Here is a 5244-nt window from a genome sequence, read left to right on the forward strand (position 1 = left end):
AACTTGACATTTGTATGTATTTTTGAATTACAAAGCAGACAGAGTAGTCCCTTAATTGAAAGATCAGATCTTGGCCAAAACAAGACAATCAGACGTGAGCTGAATTCAGAACAGGAGCCTCTGCTTCATTTATTGAGCTTTTGATCAATGTCTGAATGAAACAGATTCGCTATTTTAACTATTTGATTAAAGTACCTTCCTTCGAGCCGGAGTCAAACCAGCAATTTAAGGATTCCCAGCTGTTTCCACTACAGTCCTTCACTCTACCAGCTGAGCTATCGAAGGGATGTCAGGTGCTGCTCTCTGTCACATACTGCCCAATGTTGTGCAATGTTCCGGATGATTTAAATCACAGATCGACATCGTTTCCCACTCGTTTCCTTAGTCTTTTTTACCTTGAATTTAACCGACGAACCAGGATTCTACTGTATAAACTTCCGGGGATATTACAAAATGTTTGATGAGGCATCAATCATTCCAGGCAGAAATGGACTCATTTTTTTTCTCGGGGGATCATATTAAACATTTCATTTGGATCGAGAAGAGGATCATGAGGAACAAAACTAAGTTTCATTATGTGTTTATTAGAAGCTTTATCACAGCTAATGCATATAAGCCTTTAGTATGCGACAGTGAGAGTTCAGTTATGCCGGGGAGTGAAGAGAACTGAAATTTAGTAAATTCATATTTAAATAGATTGCAAATCTTCTAAGTGTTCTGTCACTGCAAAATTACAGGAGTCTACCAGCTGCCAGACGTGCTTGTTTTGGGACTATTTCCAATAAGTATCACATTAGTAGTTGTGTGTCCTTTCTGGTATCTTTTAAACTGTGAGGGACAAACGAGACAGAGACACAGTAATAATCCTATTTTACAGTGTCCTGCATTTTAATTTACTGATCAGATAAATCGAAATGTTCTGATTCAGAACCCCTGCAGTTCGTACTAATTAGAACTCAAAGGAACAAGTAATAGGTTTATTCCATGCTGAAAAAAAGAAGAAACAGAACACAACGTTTCGGCCGTGGAGCCTTCTTCAGGTGTGAGAGAGACAGGGCAGTAGGCAAAGGTAAAGTAGCGGGAGAACAAAGGTTGGGAGGGAGGAGGAGTGAGAGGCGGGAGCAGGGGACAGAAAGAGAGGCCAATCAAGAGGTGTGAAGTCAGAATGGGTGCAGAGAGGTGTGAAATGAAACTTCCAATGAATGGAGAAAATTTAAAAGAACAGTAGTCTGTCGTTAAGGGAAGGGAGAAGGTGTGATCCTAGCTGCAGAATAATTTTAGTTTCGGTGGTCTTTCTGATGTATGAGTTCGGAAAACCGTCTTTGAGAACACAGACGGAGAGATTAGAGTGGTCGTGGCCGTCAGAGGTGAAATGAGAAACAATGGGCTTGGAGAGATCTTTAATCTTTACAGCCCTGACGTGTTCTCTGAAACGGTCTCCGAGTCTCCTTCCTGTTTCTCCAATGTAGATGGCTGGGCATTTACTGCAAGAGATACAGTAAATAAGGTTGCTGGAGGTACAAGATGCTGTCTGGGTGATCCGGAATTGTCCTGAGGGGCCTTGAATGAGTGTGGTGGTGGCTGTGTATTTGCAGGTGATACAGCGAGCTCTGTTGCAAGGGAAAGTGCCTGGTGTGGATGGTTGTTGAGGGCGGTCAAGGGAGCTGTGAACACGGAGCTGTGCACTCTGAATCGATCCGAAAATTTGATTTCCGCGAACCGTTTAGGCTCCAACAGGCAACGTGGCGCTTCTCCTGCAAAGCATTTACTTTACTGGTGCTTTTAACACACCATTTTATTTAGCTTGTCAGGATGGCTGAGTGGTCTCAGGCGCCAGACTCCAGGACTCTTGTCTTTCCATTGCTTGGGTGTCCCGGTCCTCTGAATAGACGGGTGGGTTCATATCCCACTCCTTACAGCTACTATCTTGCATGTTTCCCGACTGTTGTGCTCGCTAACACGGAAAAATGGAGAAACCAGTTTGCGGGCACATGATAGGCAGGGAAATGCTTCGTTAACTCTTAAATGTGATCAGCAGAAAGTCAAATTGGCTTCGATTTCTGCCTTAAGAATTGTTTGGGCTGCCTGTAATCTGGAAAGATTTACTGCAAGGTATGCATTCAAATGTGAAAGACCGCAATAAAAAAAACAGAAAAAGATTTATTAAAACATTGTTTATCTTGCAGTTTCTCCTGTATTTCACTAAATGTGGCATTGTGAAATCAACCTGTAGCCCTACGGAATGCAGTCACTCTCCCAGTGACAGCGGCAGGAGCCGAGACGATTACAGTATATCAGAGCTCGAATAGAGTTCGAAAATCGAGGCAAAGTGAAACATTTGTATTAAACTTTCCTATGTGCCTGGCCTTACTGAAGTATTTGTAGCTGTATTTCAGCTTCTGTCTATTTCTATACTTTACAGTAGATAGTGTTTAGCCAGAGAAGAGAGATACAAGCGCTATACCCCCACAGTAACCGTCGATTCCAATAACCTTAACTAAAGCAGGAAGATCAGTTTCTGCTGGACACAGCTGTTTTCTGAACTGCAAATCTCCAGCACAGGCTGGGGGTGCTGTGTGTCCAGGCTGAGCGGTTATATGAGAAAAGACTCAGCGAGCTGCAGGCGCGGCTCATTACTCTGCGCTCCCCGTGAGGAATGCGCGCGTCCTCCCTCCTTTATTACCTTCATACACTCCTCTCAAACCACAGCAAACTCGGTGAACATTTACTGGGTCTTTCTTTCCGAGATCACAGGCAGAAACAATAAACACGCTGAAAACAGGAAGGTATTCCTGATCGTAGGCGAAGATGCGCAAAAATAAATCTCCTAAAATCCAATAAAGTCCTGTCACGTCCAGGTACTATTCTGGTGTATCTGAATAGTTATGGCAATGTTGTTACAAAAAAGAGACAAATGAACTTTTTTATTTCATTCGAGCTGTAAATTTGAAAATGTTTTATTTTCAATTATCTAAATAATACAAAACACAATCACTCATCGTAAGCGTCTGACCATTGATATTCCGGAATTATGAGCCTGTACACAGGCATTGCGAAATCACACGCTCACAAGCAATTCAACGAATATGATGCTTTTCAGGGGCTGAATATTAGACACGAGTCATCGTGCTGAGTTTTTTCCTCCTGTACCGCAGTCTTTGCTTCGAACACCCCTCTTGCCGCATGTGCGCTTTATTTTCGATTTTCTGTATAGAACACCGAATATCTTGAAGAAGTCTGGCAAGCGAGGACTGCTGGATTATTGACATATAAACATTGGTTCAAAATCAACATCCTCTGCTATTGCCGTTGCTTCTTTGATAGTTTCTTCAAATTCCTCATCTGACTTTCAATATCAAGGGATATTGTGCATAATACCATACTATCTGTAGCTTTCTTTTGATCGCCTGTTTTATTAAAATGCCAGCCTCTTTTACAGTTATTTTAGATGTTTGGCAAGGTGTAATATCCTCCCTCGCATCCTCAGCTAAAATATTTTAAAAGTACAACAAAATTACATTATATTGAACAGCACTAGGTTAACATTTAGAATTCAAATTAAGGTAAATATACGAAAATATTAAAATATAACTCCGGCGATCTGTCGTTTTTGCTTGTCAAGTTCTCAGATAATTTTGCATTGTATTTTTATTTTAGCTGAGGATGCAACAGGAGTATAAGTGAATTTTCCCGCCACACATTGGAACATAAATTTCCATGGGTGAATACTATCTGCTTGAAAGTTTCCCTTGTCGGTAATTATTGGAAATTCCCGGTAATGTTGACTCTACTGCAGTCTTTACCTCTGACCAACCCTCAATTGTTTACTACTGCAAATATCAAAATAGTTAAGGTTTTGCGGACAAATTAAATATCTGTGGTGATGATGTTTACTATGGGAGGAAGTGCGTCCCTGGGTGGGCTCAAAACACCCAACGTTGGGTTAAGAGCCGAACACGCCAACCAAATGCACCACAGAAACGCTTACCCGCCGCTTTTTGGCATTTACATACTTTTGGTGAACACAAAATTCTCTCACATTTCATCTTTCGTAAGATATATGATTTTAAAAAGTTCCACAAAGGAAATGAATACATGCATTAAACCAAATCAAGCCCTCTGTGAGTGTCCCAAATGATCTGTTCTGTAAAACAAGACAGGAAGAAAGGCTTCGCTAGAATTTGAACGCAAGATTTCCTCTTTATTAAACAGGTGCTTTAACCAGCTAAACCACGGCGCTGGCAGAGCACTATGCTTACAGCCGCGTGGACATACCGCTCTGAGACATCTGCATTCGGTGTGCGCTGAGCCTGCTCGCCGAGCAAGTTGCCTCCTTTTCATGCACTAGCAGCCTTGATACTAAGAGACAGGATGAGAAATGGCTTTTATCTGGCACTTTTCATATCCAAGGAGATCAATGTGCTTTCCGTGTACAACAGGGTGTCCTCTATACTCGCCACTGAAGCACAGGACACGCCTGGTGGATTGACATCATTCAAGCAAAATAGTGAAATGGCAGGTGGAAGAGGAAAATGACCATCAAGAAGAAAGATGATCTTGAGCGCGCCAACTCATGTCCGAAGGGACTGACTCCCTCGACGAGGTGGCCGAGTGGTTAAGGCGATGGACTGCTAATCCATTGTGCTCTGCACGCGTGGGTTCGAATCCCATCCTCGTCGTCTTGAGCTTTTGACTTGTGATCCGTTTCTAAGTCGGGTTTGTGCACTTTTGCTACTGTAGTAGAGCAGTAATATTTCTAGCGTTGGCTGAACATGGCTTACAACAGTAGCTGACAGACAATAGTCTCTTAATATTTAAGACACCTGAAGAAGGCTCCACGGCCGAAACGTTGTGTTCTCTTTCTTCTTTTTTTCAGCATGGAATAAACCTATTACTTGGTCTTAATATTTAGGTTACACTTATGTTTTGTACTGCTTTCACCTGATATTAATAGTAGTCCTGATGAACGGTTTTGGGACATGGTGCATCTTGAAAAATGTTCTTGTTAATTTCAATTTGGAAAAACTGCACTCACCAGAAGCTGAAACAGGTCGTGTTTAGATAATGCGCAATGCAATAGCAACGTTTGGAGTTGAATCTAGATATGAGTCCTTACCTGTTACAGGAGGCGTTTTAGGACTTTTTTTTTTTTACCCCAGATAAAGCTATCAATTAATCTTACATTTCTACTATATCAGTATTAGCAACATTATCTTTACCTAGCACTAAATGTAGCTTTAAATA

At 41.7% G+C, this 5244-nt stretch overlaps 1 non-coding gene across 1 annotated transcript; it reads left to right on the plus strand.

Annotated features, from left to right (window-relative positions):
• The first annotated feature begins 4597 nt into the window (after positions 1 to 4597).
• Positions 4598 to 4679, plus strand: trnas-gcu (transfer RNA serine (anticodon GCU)). Its single transcript has one exon. It is a non-coding gene; the product is annotated as a tRNA-Ser (tRNA).
• Positions 4680 to 5244: the final 565 nt, after the last annotated feature.

The sequence above is a fragment of the Atractosteus spatula genome, chromosome 10, assembly GCF_055471065.1.
Source record: "Atractosteus spatula isolate fAtrSpa1 chromosome 10, fAtrSpa1.hap1, whole genome shotgun sequence".
Taxonomy (NCBI): domain Eukaryota; kingdom Metazoa; phylum Chordata; class Actinopteri; order Semionotiformes; family Lepisosteidae; genus Atractosteus; species Atractosteus spatula.